The 16976-nt window shown below is 37.4% G+C and overlaps 1 protein-coding gene across 1 annotated transcript in view; it reads left to right on the top strand.

Annotated features, from left to right (window-relative positions):
• The first annotated feature begins 1211 nt into the window (after positions 1 to 1211).
• cacna1hb (calcium voltage-gated channel subunit alpha1 Hb) overlaps positions 1212 to 16976 on the top strand; it is a 135816-nt gene continuing 120051 nt past the window's right edge. Inside the window, exon 1 of the mRNA XM_090194653.1 lies at positions 1212 to 1587. The gene's annotated coding sequence lies outside the window, so the exon portion shown is untranslated. The remainder of the gene's footprint in view (positions 1588 to 16976) is intronic.

Genomic DNA, 16976 nt, shown 5'->3' with positions numbered 1-16976 from the left:
AGTGATGTACTGGGCCTTCCTCTGACACCGCCTGGTGTAGAGGTCCTGGATGGCAGGCAGCTTAGCCCCAGTGATGTACTGGGCCGTGCGCACTACCCTCTGTAGTGCCTTGCGGTCAGATGCCAAGCAGTTGCCCTACCAGGCAGTGATGCAACCGTCCAGGATGCTCTCGATGGTGCAGCTGTAGAACCTATTGAGGATCTGGGGACCCATGCCAAAGTCTCCTGAGGGGGAAAAGGTGTTGTTGTGCCCTCTTCATGACTGTCTTGGTGTGTTTGGACCATGTTAGTTTGTTGGTGATGTGGACACCAATGAACTTGAACCTCTCAAACTGCTCCACTGCAGCCCTGTGATGTGAATATGGTCGTGTTCAGCCCTCCTTTTCCTGTAGTCCACGATCATCTCCTTTGTCTTGCTGAAGTGGAGGGAGAGGTTCTTGTTCGGGCACCACACTGCGAGGTCTCTGACCTCCTCCCTATAGGTCGGTCTCATCGTTGTCGGTGATCAGGCCTACCACCGTTGAGTCGTCAGAAAACTAAATGACAGTGTTACCGTCCTGCCCCAGTCTCTCTCCTAGGTGGTGACTATTACCCTCTATTACCCTCCTGCCCCAGTCTCTCTCCTAGGTGGTGACTATTACCCTCTATTACCCTCCTGCCCCAGTCTCTCTCCTAGGTGGTGACTATTACCCTCTATTACCCTCCTGCCCCAGTCTCTCTCCTAGGTGGTGACTATTACCCTCTAATACCCTCCTGCCCCAGTCTCTCTCCTAGGTGGTGACTATTACCCCCTATTACCCTCCTGCCCCAGTCTCTCTCCTAGGTGGTGACTATTACCCTCTATTACCCTCCTGCCCCAGTCTCTCTCCTAGGTGGTGACTATTACCCTCTAATACCCTCCTGCCCCAGTCTCTCTCCTAGGTGGTGACTATTACCCCCTATTACCCTCCTGCCCCAGTCTCTCTCCTAGGTGGTGACTATTACCCTCTATTACATGCATGAACATAACCAACGCTCTAGGGAGGGTCGTTGCAGCCTCCACTATCCCGGTCTTCCCCTTTGTTGACCGACGGGGCTGTGTTCAGAGAGACTCGGTGTGATACCTGGTTCTTCTACTGTATCGGCAGACGGATGCTGTTCTGCTCGTGCGCTCCCTGGATGTACAGTAAGCCTGTGCGCGAGGGGAGGGCTGTCGGTCGGTCACGTGGTCCTGCCTTTCACCGGGTGCGGCTGAACTCGGGTTTGTGACTCGCGCTTTCAGAGCGGAGCTGATCGGGGATGCACTAGAACACCCTCCGTTACCGGCCGTATGACCGTGTGTTTTGGTTCTAAAGTTCAAAACCTCTCTCTTTCTCTGAGACTGCGGTGTGCTTTGAGACAACGTGACTGGTGAGTTTTTTTCTCCCCTGTTGGATATTGGGATTTTAACTGGAGCTCACCGACAGCGAGAGCTAGAGCAGTGGCTGGATAACAGATAACGGATATTACTGGGGAAACAGAAGCACGCAGATGGAATACCACGGGTTGGGGAGTTTACGGGAGTGAAGCTCTCCTAGCGGATGGACTCTCCTCTCATCGGCTCTCTCCGGTAACTAACTAACCAAGGACTATAACGTTACTCCGTTCTCTCCTTCTCTCTTTATTTACCCCTCCATCTCTCTCTCCCTCTCTCTCAATTCAATTAAAGTCCTCTCTCTCTCTCCATCTGTCTCTCTCTCTCTCTCTCTCTCTCTCTCGTCCTCTCTCCCTCTCTCTCTCTCTCTCTCTGTCTCTCTCTCTCGTCCTCTCTCTCTATCTCTCTCTCCATCTCTCTATCTCTTTATCTGTATCTCTCCTTCTTTTTAATCTCTATCTTCTCTGTCTGTTGTGTGTTGACAGATTTGTTCCACTGTAATGTTACTTACAATGTATCTGTTTCTTGTATGATGTACAGTTGGAAGTCGGAAGTTTACATACACTTAGGTTGGAGTCATTAAAACTAGTTTTTCAACCACTCCACACATTTCTTGTTAGCAAACTATAGTTTTGGCAAGTCGGTTAGGACATCTACTTTGTGTATGACACAGGTCATTTTTCCAACAATTGTTTACAGACAGATTATTCCACTTATAATTCACTGTATCACAATTCCAGTGGTTCAGAAGTTTACATACACTAAGTTGACTGTGCCTTTAAACAGCTTGGAATATTCCAGAAAATGATGTCATGGCTGTAGAAGCTTCTGATAGGCTAATTGACATTTGGGTCAATTGGAGGTGTACCTGTGGATGTATTTCAAGGCCGACCTTCAAACTCAGTGCCTCTTTGCTTGACATCTTGGGAAAATCAAAAGAAATCAGCCAAGACCTCAGAAATAAATTTTTAGACCTTCACAAATATGTAACTGTTTGGCCATAATGACCATCGTTATGTTTGGAGGAAAAAGGGGGAGGCTTACAAGCCAAAGAACACCATCCCTACCGTGAATCACGGGGGTGGCAGCATCATGTTGTGGGGGTGCTTTACTGCAGGAGGGACTGGTGCACTTCACAAAAATTATGGCATCATGAGGATGGACAATTATGTGGATATATTGAAGCAACATCTCAAGACATCAGTCAGGAAGTTAAAGCTTGGTCACAAATGGGTCTTCCAAATGGACAATGACCCCAAGCATACTTCCAACGTTATGGCAAAATGGGCTAAGGACAACAAAGTCAAGGTATTGGAGTGGTCATCACAAAGCCCTGACCTCAATCATGTGGAACATTTGTGGGCAAAACTGAAAAAGCGTGTGAGCAAGGAGGCCTACAAACCTGATTCAGTTACACCAGCTCTGTCAGGAGGAATGGCCAAAATTCACCCAATTTATTGTGGGAAGCTTGTGGAAGGCTACCCGAAACGTTTGACCCAAGTTAAACATTTTAAAGGCAATGATACCAAATACTAATTGAGTGTATGTAAACTTCTGACCCACTGGGAATGTGATGAAAGAAATAAAAGCTGACATAAATCATTCTCTCTACTATTATTCTGACATTTCACATTCTTAAATTAAAGTGGTGATCGTAACTGACCTAAAACAGGGAATTTTTACTAAGATTAAATGTCAGGAATTGTGAAAAACTGTTTAAATGTATTTGGCTAAGGTATATGTAAACCTCCGACTTATTTTCCCTTTTGTACTTTGTAGTTTGTGTATGGGTCATCTATAATAATAATAGTCATCTCTTTATCTCTCAGTAGAATAATAGTCATCTCTTCACCTCTCAGTAGAATAATAGTAATCTCTTCACCTCTCAGTAGAATAATAGTCATCTCTTCACCTCACCTCTCAGTAGAATAATAGTCATCTCTTCACCTCTCAGTAGAATAATAGTCATCTCTTCACCTCTCAGTAGAATAATAGTCATCTCTTCACCTCTCAGTAGAATAATAGTCATCTCTTCACCTCTCAGTAGAATAATAGTCATCTCTTCACCTCACCTCTCAGTAGAATAATAGTCATCTCTTTACCTCTCAGTAGAATAATAGTCATCTCTTCACCTCACCTCTCAGTAGAATAATAGTAATCTCTTCACCTCTCAGTAGAATAATAGTCATCTCTTCACCTCTCAGTAGAATAATAGTCATCTCTTCACCTCTCAGTAGAATAATAGTCATCTCTTCACCTCTCAGTAGAATAATAGTCATCTCTTCACCTCTCAGTAGAATAATAGTCATCTCTTTATCTCTCAGTAGAATAATAGTCATCTCTTCACCTCTCAATATAATAATAGTCATCTCTTTACCTCTCAGTAGAATAATAGTCATCTCTTTACCTCTCAGTAGAATAATAGTCATCTCTTTATCTCTCAGTAGAATAATAGTCATCTCTTCACCTCTCAGTAGAATAATAGTCATCTATTTATCTCTCAGTAGAATAATAGTCATCTCTTCACCCTCACCTCTCAGTAGAATAATAGTCATCTCTTCACCTCTCAGTAGAATAATAGTCATCTCTTCACCTCTCAGTAGAATAATAGTCATCTCTTTACCTCTCAGTAGAATAATAGTCATCTCTTCACCTCTCAGTAGAATAATAGTCATCTCTTCACCTCTCAGTAGAGTAATAGTCATATCTTTATCTCACCTCTCAGTAGAATAATAGTCATCTCTTCACCTCTCAGTAGAATAATAGTCATCTCTTCACCTCTCAGTAGAATAATAGTCATCTCTTCACCTCTCAGTAGAATAATAGTCATCTCTTCACCTCTCAGTAGAATAATAGTCATCTCTTCACCTCTCAGTAGAATAATAGTCATCTCTTCACCTCTCAGTAGAATAATAGTCATCTCTTCACCTCTCAGTAGAATAATAGTAATCTCTTCACCTCACCTCTCAGTAGAATAATAGTCATCTCTTCACCTCTCAGTATAATAATAGTCATTTCTTCACCTCTCAGTAGAATAATAGTAATATCTTCACCTCTCAGTAGAATAATAGTCATCTCTTCACCTCACCTCTCAGTAGAATAATATTCATCTCTTTACCTCTCAGTAGAATAATAGTCATCTCTTCACCTCTCAGTAGAATAATAGTCATCTCTTCACCTCTCAGTAGAATAATAGTCATCTCTTCACCTCTCAGTAGAATAATAGTCATCTCTTAACCTCTCAGTAGAATAATAGTCATCTCTTCACCTCTCAGTAGAATAATAGTCATCTCTTCACCTCTCAGTAGAATAATAGTCATCTCTTTATCTCTCAGTAGAATAATAGTCATCTCTTCACCTCTCAATATAATAATAGTCATCTCTTTACCTCTCAGTAGAATAATAGTCATCTCTTTACCTCTCAGTAGAATAATAGTCATCTCTTTATCTCTCAGTAGAATAATAGTCATCTCTTCACCTCTCAGTAGAATAATAGTCATCTATTTATCTCTCAGTAGAATAATAGTCATCTCTTCACCTCACCTCTCAGTAGAATAATAGTCATCTCTTCACCTTTCAGTAGAATAATAGTCATCTCTTCACCTCTCAGTAGAATAATAGTAATCTCTTCACCTCTCAGTAGAATAATAGTCATCTCTTCACCTCTCAGTAGAATAATAGTCATCTCTTCACCTCTCAGTAGAATAATAGTCATCTCTTCACCTCTCAGTAGAATAATAGTCATATCTTCACCTCTCAGTAGAATAATAGTCATCTCTTTAGCTCTCAGTAGAATAATAGTCATCTCTTCACCTCTCAGTAGAATAATAGTCATCTATTTACCTCTCAGTAGAATAATAGTCATCACTTTACCTCTCAGTAGAATAATAGTAATCTCTTCACCTCTCAGTAGAATAATAGTCATCTCTTCACCTCTCAGTAGAATAATAGTCATCTCTTCACCTCTCAGTAGAATAATAGTCATCTCTTCACCTCTCAGTAGAATAATAGTCATATCTTCACCTCTCAGTAGAATAATAGTCATCTCTTCACCTCTCAGTATAATAATAGTCATCTCTTCACCTCTCAGTAGAATAATAGTCATCTCTTCACCTCACCTCTCAGTAGAATAATAGTCATCTGTTTACCTCTCAGTAGAATAATAGTCATCTCTTCACCTCTCAGTAGAATAATAGTCATCTCTTCATCTCTCAGTAGAATAATAGTCATCTCTTCACCTCTCAGTAGAATAATAGTCATCTCTTTACCTCTCAGTAGAATAATAGTCATCTCTTCACCTCTCAGTAGAATAATAGTCATCTCTTTACCTCTCAGTAGAATAATAGTCATCTCTTCACCTCTCAGTAGAATAATAGTCATCTCTTTACCTCTCAGTAGAATAATAGTCATCTCTTTACCTCTCAGTAGAATAATAGTCATCTCTTTACCTCTCAGTAGAATAATAGTCATCTCTTTACCTCTCAGTAGAATAATAGTCATCTCTTCACCTCACCTCTCAGTAGAATAATAGTCATCTCTTCACCTCACCTCTCAGTAGAATAATAGTAATCTCTTTACCTCACCTCTCAGTAGAATAATAGTCATCTCTTAACCTCTCAGTAGAATAATAGTCATCTCTTCACCTCTCAGTAGAATAATAGTCATCTCTTCACCTCTCAGTAGAATAATAGTCATCTCTTCACCTCTCAGTAGAATAATAGTCCTCTCTTCACCTCTCAGTAGAATAATAGTAATCTCTTCACCTCTCAGTAGAATAATAGTCATCTCTTCACCTCTCAGTAGAATAATAGTCATCTCTTTATCTCACCTCTCAGTAGAATAATAGTCATCTCTTCACCTCTCAGTAGAATAATAGTCATCTCTTTACCTCTCAGTAGAATAATAGTCATCTCTTCACCTCTCAGTAGAATAATAGTCATCTCTTCACCTCTCAGTATAATAATAGTCATCTCTTCACCTCTCAGTATAATAATAGTCATCTCTTCATCTCTCAGTAGAATAATAGTCATCTCTTCACCTCTCAGTAGAATAATAGTCATCTCTTCATCTCTCAATAGAATAATAGTCATCTCTTCACCTCTCAGTAGAATAATAGTCATCTCTTCACCTCACCTCTCAGTAGAATAATAGTAATCTCTTTACCTCACCTCTCAGTAGAATAATAGTCATCTCTTAACCTCTCAGTAGAATAATAGTCATCTCTTCACCTCTCAGTAGAATAATAGTCATCTCTTCACCTCTCAGTAGAATAATAGTCATCTCTTCACCTCTCAGTAGAATAATAGTCCTCTCTTCACCTCTCAGTAGAATAATAGTAATCTCTTCACCTCTCAGTAGAATAATAGTCATCTCTTCACCTCTCAGTAGAATAATAGTCATCTCTTTATCTCACCTCTCAGTAGAATAATAGTCATCTCTTCACCTCTCAGTAGAATAATAGTCATCTCTTTACCTCTCAGTAGAATAATACTCCTCTCTTCACCTCTCAGTAGAATAATAGTCATCTCTTCACCTCACCTCTCAGTAGAATAATAGTCATCTCTTCACCTCACCTCTCAGTAGAATAATAGTCATCTCTTCACCTCTCAGTAGAATAATAGTCATCTCTTCACCTCTCAGTAGAATAATAGTCATCTCTTCACCTCTCAGTAGAATAATAGTAATCTCTTCACCTCTCAGTAGAATAATAGTCATCTCTTTATCTCACCTCTCAGTAGAATAATAGTCATCTCTTCACCTCTCAGTAGAATAATAGTCATCTCTTTACCTCTCAGTAGAATAATAGTCATCTCTTCACCTCTCAGTAGAATAATAGTCATCTCTTCACCTCTCAGTATAATAATAGTCATCTCTTCACCTCTCAGTATAATAATAGTCATCTCTTCATCTCTCAGTAGAATAATAGTCATCTCTTCACCTCTCAGTAGAATAATAGTCATCTCTTCATCTCTCAATAGAATAATAGTCATCTCTTCACCTCTCAGTAGAATAATAGTCATCTCTTCACCTCACCTCTCAGTAGAATAATAGTAATCTCTTTACCTCACCTCTCAGTAGAATAATAGTCATCTCTTAACCTCTCAGTAGAATAATAGTCATCTCTTCACCTCTCAGTAGAATAATAGTCATCTCTTCACCTCTCAGTAGAATAATAGTCATCTCTTCACCTCTCAGTAGAATAATAGTCCTCTCTTCACCTCTCAGTAGAATAATAGTAATCTCTTCACCTCTCAGTAGAATAATAGTCATCTCTTCACCTCTCAGTAGAATAATAGTCATCTCTTTATCTCACCTCTCAGTAGAATAATAGTCATCTCTTCACCTCTCAGTAGAATAATAGTCATCTCTTTACCTCTCAGTAGAATAATACTCCTCTCTTCACCTCTCAGTAGAATAATAGTCATCTCTTCACCTCACCTCTCAGTAGAATAATAGTCATCTCTTCACCTCACCTCTCAGTAGAATAATAGTCATCTCTTCACCTCTCAGTAGAATAATAGTCATCTCTTCACCTCTCAGTAGAATAATAGTCATCTCTTCACCTCTCAGTAGAATAATAGTAATCTCTTCACCTCTCAGTAGAATAATAGTCATATCTTTATCTCACCTCTCAGTAGAATAATAGTCATCTCTTCACCTCTCAGTAGAATAATAGTCATCTCTTCACCTCTCAGTAGAATAATAGTAATCTCTTCACCTCTCAATAGAATAATAGTCCTCTCTTCACCTCTCAGTAGAATAATAATCATATATTTACCTCTCAGTAGAATAATAGTCATCTATTTACCTCTCAGTAGAATAATAGTCATCTCTTCACCTCTCAATAGAATAATAGTCATCTCTTTACCTCTCAGTAGAATAATAGTCATCTCTTCACCTCTCAGTAGAATAATAGTCCTCTCTTCACCTCTCAGTAGAATAATAGTCATCTCTTCACCTCTCAGTAGAATAATAGTCCTCTCTTCACCTCTCAGTAGAATAATAGTCATCTATTTACCTCTCAGTAGAATAATAGTCATCTATTTACCTCTCAGTAGAATAATAGTCATCTCTTCACCTCTCAGTAGAGTAATAGTCATATCTTTATCTCACCTCTCAGTAGAATAATAGTCATCTCTTCACCTCTCAATAGAATAATAGTCATCTCTTCACCTCTCAGTAGAATAATAGTCATCTCTTCACCTCTCAGTAGAATAATAGTCATCTCTTCACCTCTCAGTAGAATAATAGTAATCTCTTCACCTCTCAATAGAATAATAGTCCTCTCTTCACCTCTCAGTAGAATAATAGTCATCTATTTACCTCTCAGTAGAATAATAGTCATCTATTTACCTCTCAGTAGAATAATAGTCATCTCTTCACCTCTCAATAGAATAATAGTCATCTCTTTACCTCTCAGTAGAATAATAGTCATCTCTTCACCTCTCAGTAGAATAATAGTCCTCTCTTCACCTCTCAGTAGAATAATAGTAATCTATTTACCTCTCAGTAGAATAATAGTCATCTATTTACCTCTCAGTAGAATAATAGTCATCTATTTACCTCTCAGTAGAATAATAGTCATCTCTTCACCTCTCAGTAGAGTAATAGTCATATCTTTATCTCACCTCTCAGTAGAATAATAGTCATCTCTTCACCTCTCAATAGAATAATAGTCATCTCTTCACCTCTCAGTAGAATAATAGTCATCTCTTCACCTCTCAGTAGAATAATAGTCATCTCTTCACCTCTCAATAGAATAATAGTCATCTCTTCACCTCTCAGTAGAATAATAGTCATCTATTTACCTCTCAGTAGAATAATAGTCATCTCTTCACCTCTCAGTAGAATAATAGTCATATCTTTATCTCACCTCTCAGTAGAATAATAGTCATCTCTTCACCTCTCAATAGAATAATAGTCATCTCTTCACCTCTCAGTAGAATAATAGTCATCTCTTTACCTCTCAGTAAAATAATAGTCATCTCTTCACCTCTCAGTAGAATAATAGTCATCTCTTCATCTCTCAGTATAATAATAGTCATCTCTTCACCTCACTTCTCAGTAGAATAATAGTCATCTCTTTACCTCACCTCTCAGTAGAATAATAGTCCTCTCTTCACCTCTCAGTAGAATAATAGTCATCTCTTCACCTCACCTCTCAGTAGAATAATAGTCATCTCTTCACCTCACCTCTCAGTAGAATAATAGTCATCTCTTCACCTCTCAGTAGAATAATAGTCATCTCTTCACCTCTCAGTAGAATAATAGTCATCTCTTCACCTCTCAGTAGAATAATAGTAATCTCTTCACCTCTCAGTAGAATAATAGTCATATCTTTATCTCACCTCTCAGTAGAATAATAGTCATCTCTTCACCTCTCAGTAGAATAATAGTCATCTCTTCACCTCTCAGTAGAATAATAGTAATCTCTTCACCTCTCAATAGAATAATAGTCCTCTCTTCACCTCTCAGTAGAATAATAGTCATCTATTTACCTCTCAGTAGAATAATAGTCATCTATTTACCTCTCAGTAGAATAATAGTCATCTCTTCACCTCTCAATAGAATAATAGTCATCTCTTTACCTCTCAGTAGAATAATAGTCATCTCTTCACCTCTCAGTAGAATAATAGTCCTCTCTTCACCTCTCAGTAGAATAATAGTCATCTATTTACCTCTCAGTAGAATAATAGTCATCTATTTACCTCTCAGTAGAATAATAGTCATCTCTTCACCTCTCAGTAGAGTAATAGTCATATCTTTATCTCACCTCTCAGTAGAATAATAGTAATCTCTTCACCTCTCAATAGAATAATAGTCCTCTCTTCACCTCTCAGTAGAATAATAGTCATCTATTTACCTCTCAGTAGAATAATAGTCATCTATTTACCTCTCAGTAGAATAATAGTCATCTCTTCACCTCTCAATAGAATAATAGTCATCTCTTTACCTCTCAGTAGAATAATAGTCATCTCTTCACCTCTCAGTAGAATAATAGTCCTCTCTTCACCTCTCAGTAGAATAATAGTCATCTATTTACCTCTCAGTAGAATAATAGTCATCTATTTACCTCTCAGTAGAATAATAGTCATCTCTTCACCTCTCAGTAGAGTAATAGTCATATCTTTATCTCACCTCTCAGTAGAATAATAGTCATCTCTTCACCTCTCAATAGAATAATAGTCATCTCTTCACCTCTCAGTAGAATAATAGTCATCTCTTCACCTCTCAGTAGAATAATAGTCATCTCTTCACCTCTCAGTAGAATAATAGTAATCTCTTCACCTCTCAATAGAATAATAGTCCTCTCTTCACCTCTCAGTAGAATAATAGTCATCTATTTACCTCTCAGTAGAATAATAGTCATCTATTTACCTCTCAGTAGAATAATAGTCATCTCTTCACCTCTCAATAGAATAATAGTCATCTCTTTACCTCTCAGTAGAATAATAGTCATCTCTTCACCTCTCAGTAGAATAATAGTCCTCTCTTCACCTCTCAGTAGAATAATAGTCATCTATTTACCTCTCAGTAGAATAATAGTCATCTATTTACCTCTCAGTAGAATAATAGTCATCTCTTCACCTCTCAGTAGAGTAATAGTCATATCTTTATCTCACCTCTCAGTAGAATAATAGTCATCTCTTCACCTCTCAATAGAATAATAGTCATCTCTTCACCTCTCAGTAGAATAATAGTCATCTCTTCACCTCTCAATAGAATAATAGTCATCTCTTCACCTCTCAGTAGAATAATAGTCATCTCTTCACCTCTCAGTAGAATAATAGTCATCTCTTCACCTCTCAGTAGAATAATAGTCATCTCTTCACCTCTCAGTAGAATAATAGTAATCTCTTCACCTCTCAATAGAATAATAGTCCTCTCTTCACCTCTCAGTAGAATAATAGTCATCTATTTACCTCTCAGTAGAATAATAGTCATCTATTTACCTCTCAGTAGAATAATAGTCATCTCTTCACCTCTCAATAGAATAATAGTCATCTCTTTACCTCTCAGTAGAATAATAGTCATCTCTTCACCTCTCAGTAGAATAATAGTCCTCTCTTCACCTCTCAGTAGAATAATAGTCATCTATTTACCTCTCAGTAGAATAATAGTCATCTATTTACCTCTCAGTAGAATAATAGTCATCTCTTCACCTCTCAGTAGAGTAATAGTCATATCTTTATCTCACCTCTCAGTAGAATAATAGTCATCTCTTCACCTCTCAATAGAATAATAGTCATCTCTTCACCTCTCAGTAGAATAATAGTCATCTCTTCACCTCTCAGTAGAATAATAGTCATCTCTTCACCTCTCAGTAGAATAATAGTAATCTCTTCACCTCTCAATAGAATAATAGTCCTCTCTTCACCTCTCAGTAGAATAATAGTCATCTATTTACCTCTCAGTAGAATAATAGTCATCTATTTACCTCTCAGTAGAATAATAGTCATCTCTTCACCTCTCAATAGAATAATAGTCATCTCTTTACCTCTCAGTAGAATAATAGTCATCTCTTCACCTCTCAGTAGAATAATAGTCCTCTCTTCACCTCTCAGTAGAATAATAGTCATCTATTTACCTCTCAGTAGAATAATAGTCATCTATTTACCTCTCAGTAGAATAATAGTCATCTCTTCACCTCTCAGTAGAGTAATAGTCATATCTTTATCTCACCTCTCAGTAGAATAATAGTCATCTCTTCACCTCTCAATAGAATAATAGTCATCTCTTCACCTCTCAGTAGAATAATAGTCATCTCTTCACCTCTCAGTAGAATAATAGTCATCTCTTCACCTCTCAATAGAATAATAGTCATCTCTTCACCTCTCAGTAGAATAATAGTCATCTATTTACCTCTCAGTAGAATAATAGTCATCTCTTCACCTCTCAGTAGAATAATAGTCATATCTTTATCTCACCTCTCAGTAGAATAATAGTCATCTCTTCACCTCTCAGTAGAATAATAGTCCTCTCTTCACCTCTCAGTAGAATAATAGTCATCTATTTACCTCTCAGTAGAATAATAGTCATCTATTTACCTCTCAGTAGAATAATAGTCATCTCTTCACCTCTCAGTAGAGTAATAGTCATATCTTTATCTCACCTCTCAGTAGAATAATAGTCATCTCTTCACCTCTCAATAGAATAATAGTCATCTCTTCACCTCTCAGTAGAATAATAGTCATCTCTTCACCTCTCAGTAGAATAATAGTCATCTCTTCACCTCTCAGTAGAATAATAGTCATCTCTTCACCTCTCAGTAGAATAATAGTAATCTCTTCACCTCTCAATAGAATAATAGTCCTCTCTTCACCTCTCAGTAGAATAATAGTCATCTATTTACCTCTCAGTAGAATAATAGTCATCTATTTACCTCTCAGTAGAATAATAGTCATCTCTTCACCTCTCAATAGAATAATAGTCATCTCTTCACCTCTCAGTAGAATAATAGTCATCTCTTCACCTCTCAGTAGAATAATAGTCATCTCTTCACCTCTCAGTAGAATAATAGTCATCTCTTCACCTCTCAGTAGAATAATAGTCATATCTTTATCTCACCTCTCAGTAGAATAATAGTCATCTCTTCACCTCTCAATATAATAATAGTCATCTCTTCACCTCTCAGTAGAATAATAGTCATCTCTTTACCTCTCAGTAAAATAATAGTCATCTCTTCACCTCTCAGTAGAATAATAGTCATCTCTTCATCTCTCAGTATAATAATAGTCATCTCTTCACCTCACTTCTCAGTAGAATAATAGTCATCTCTTTACCTCACCTCTCAGTAGAATAATAGTCCTCTCTTCACCTCTCAGTAGAATAATAGTCATCTCTTCACCTCACCTCTCAGTAGAATAATAGTCATCTCTTCACCTCACCTCTCAGTAGAATAATAGTCATCTCTTCACCTCTCAGTAGAATAATAGTCATCTCTTCACCTCTCAGTAGAATAATAGTCATCTCTTCACCTCTCAGTAGAATAATAGTAATCTCTTCACCTCTCAGTAGAATAATAGTCATATCTTTATCTCACCTCTCAGTAGAATAATAGTCATCTCTTCACCTCTCAGTAGAATAATAGTCATCTATTTACCTCTCAGTAGAATAATAGTCATCTCTTCACCTCTCAGTAGAATAATAGTCATATCTTTATCTCACCTCTCAGTAGAATAATAGTCATCTCTTCACCTCTCAATAGAATAATAGTCATCTCTTCACCTCTCAGTAGAATAATAGTCATCTCTTTACCTCTCAGTAAAATAATAGTCATCTCTTCACCTCTCAGTAGAATAATAGTCATCTTTTCATCTCTCAGTATAATAATAGTCATCTCTTCACCTCACTTCTCAGTAGAATAATAGTCATCTCTTTACCTCACCTCTCAGTAGAATAATAGTCATCTCTTCACCTCTCAATAGAATAATAGTCATCTCTTCACCTCTCAGTAGAATAATAGTCATCTCTTCACCTCTCAGTAGAATAATAGTCATCTCTTCACCTCTCAGTAGAATAATAGTCATCTCTTCACCTCTCAGTAGAATAATAGTCATCTCTTCACCTCTCAGTAGAATAATAGTCATCTCTTTACCTCACCTCTCAGTAGAATAATAGTCATCTCTTCACCTCTCAGTAGAATAATAGTCAACTCTTCACCTCTCAGTAGAATAATAGTCATCTCTTCACCTCTCAGTAGAATAATAGTCATCTCTTCACCTCTCAGTAGAATAATAGTCATCTCTTTATCTCACCTCTCAGTAGAATAATAGTCATCTCTTCACCTCTCAGTAGAATAATAGTCATCTCTTCACCTCTCAGTAGAATAATAGTCATCTCTTCACCTCTCAGTAGAATAATAGTCATCTCTTCACCTCTCAGTAGAATAATATTAATCTCTTCACCTCTCAGTAGAATAATAGTCATCTCTTTACCTCTCAGTAGAATAATAGTCCTCTCTTCACCTCTCAGTAGAATAATAGTCATCTCTTCACCTCACCTCTCTGTAGAATAATAGTCATCTCTTCACCTCTCAGTAGAATAATAGTCATCTCTTTACCTCTCAGTAGAATAATAGTCATCTCTTTACCTCTCAGTAGAATAATAGTCATCTCTTTACCTTTCAGTAGAATAATAGTCATCTCTTCATCTCTCAGTAGAATAATAGTCATCTCTTTACCTCTCAGTAGAATAATAGTCATCTCTTCACCTCACCTCTCAGTAGAATAATAGTCATCTCTTCACCTCTCAGTAGAATAATAGTCATCTCTTTACCTCTCAGTAGAATAATAGTCATCTCTTTACCTCTCAGTAGAATAATAGTCATCTCTTTATCTCTCAGTAGAATAATAGTCATCTCTTTACCTCTCAGTAGAATAATAGTCATCTCTTCACCTCTCAGTAGAATAATAGTCATCTTTTTACCTCTCAGTAGAATAATAGTCATCTCTTTACCTCTCAGTAGAATAATAGTCATCTCTTTATCTCTCAGTAGAATAATAGTCTTCTCTTTACCTCACCTCTCAGTAGAATAATAGTCATCTCTTCACCTCACCTCTCAGTAGAATAATAGTCATCTCTTCACCTCTCAGTAGAATAATAGTCATCTCTTCACCTCTCAGTAGAATAATAGTCATCTCTTTACCTCACCTCTCAGTAGAATAATAGTCATCTCTCCACCTCACCTCTCAGTAGAATAATAGTCATCTCTTCACCTCTCAGTAGAATAATAGTCATCTCTTCACCTCTCAGTAGAATAATAGTCATCTCTTCACCTCTCAGTAGAATAATAGTCATATCTTTACCTCTCAGTAGAATAATAGTCATCTCTTCACCTCTCAGTAGAATAATAGTCATCTATTTACCTCTCAGTAGAAAAATAGTCATTATCAGTCTGAAGTTGTACCTCTTTACTTCACCTCTCTCAGTGTGGAATATTTACAGTCTTCAGGTTCATGTGATATACATGTTCATTTGGCATCATTTGTTGCCATGTTTGTCTTTGGCCCAGTTATGTGTTGTGTGTGTTAGATAATCCATATGGGAAGTCAGTTCAAACCAGACCGTCATCACTTAGAAGTGGACTGTTAAAGGCCCAGTGCATTCAAAACGGTCATTTCCCTGGGTTTTATATATATATTTCCACACTATGAGGTTGGAATAATAGTTTTGAAATTGTGATAATTATGATAATGCTCCTTTTTAGTGTTAAGAGCTGTTTTGAAAAGACCTCCTGAAATTTCAGCCTGTTTTGGTGGGATGGAATTTTGACCTGCCTGATGACATCACCGAGCGATGAATTAGTTAATGGACCAATAAGAGAGTTCCAAACGTCTCTGCCAATAACAGCTAGTTTTCAGTTTTCCCCTCCTCATTCCCAGACAGTCCTAGCTAAATTCTTGCTTGAGAAATTGTTATTTTTCTAATAAACCATTTTTGTTTCTTTTTTTTTTTACAATTTTAAATAGAAAACAATCACAGTAAAGTACTTTATTGTTCACCAGAAATTATTTGATTAAAAAAAATATTGTTTTTAAATGGCTACACCGGCCCTTTAAATGTTTCCTCTGAAATCCACTGTCTGTAATTCTAATGTGTCTTTAACAGATGTCCATCTACCAGAATGTGTCTTTAACAGATGTCCATCTACCAGAATGTGTCTTTAACAGATGTCCATCTACCAGAGTGTGTCTTTATCAGATGTCCATCTACCAGAGTGTGTCTTTATCAGATGTCCATCTACCATAATGTGTCTTTAACAGATGTCCATCTACCAGAATGTGTCTTTATCAGATGTCCATCTACCAGAGTGTGTCTTTATCAGATGTCCATCTACCAGAGTGTGTCTTTAACAGATGTCCATCTACCAGAGTGTGTCTTTAACAGATGTCCATCTACCAGAGTGTGTCTTTAACAGATGTCCATCTACCAGAGTGTGTCTTTAACAGATGTCCATCTACCAGAATGTGTCTTTATCAGATGTCCATCTACCAGAATGTGTCTTTAACAGATGTCCATCTACCAGAGTGTGTCTTTAACAGATGTCCATCTACCAGAATGTGTCTTTATCAGATGTCCATCTACCAGAGTGTGTCTTTAACAGATGTCCATCTACCAGAGTGTGTCTTTAACAGATGTCCATCTACCAGAGTGTGTCTTTAACAGATGTCCATCTACCAGAGTGTGTCTTTAACAGATGTCCATCTACCAGAATGTGTCTTTATCAGATGTCCATCTACCAGAATGTGTCTTTAACAGATGTCCATCTACCAGAGTGTGTCTTTAACAGATGTCCATCTACCAGAATGTGTCTTTAACAGATGTCTAAATTCCAGAATGTGTCTTTAACAGACCGTGACATAATGTTTCTAGTTGTGATACTGTAACAGACCGTGACATAATGTTTCTAGTTGTGATACTGTAACAGACCGTGACATAATGTTTCTAGTTGTGATACTGTAACAGACCGTGACATAATGTTTCTAGTTGTGATACTGTAACAGTGTCTGTAACAGACCGTGACATAATGTTTCTAGTTGTGATACTGTAACAGACCGTGACATAATGTTTCTAGTTGTGAT

This window comes from Oncorhynchus mykiss, chromosome 13 (assembly GCF_057628025.1).
Source record: "Oncorhynchus mykiss isolate SJ-2025 chromosome 13, ASM5762802v1, whole genome shotgun sequence".
NCBI lineage: Eukaryota > Metazoa > Chordata > Actinopteri > Salmoniformes > Salmonidae > Oncorhynchus > Oncorhynchus mykiss.
Note: the sequence above shows the minus strand (reverse complement) of the source record. Positions and strands in the feature narration are given on the sequence as shown.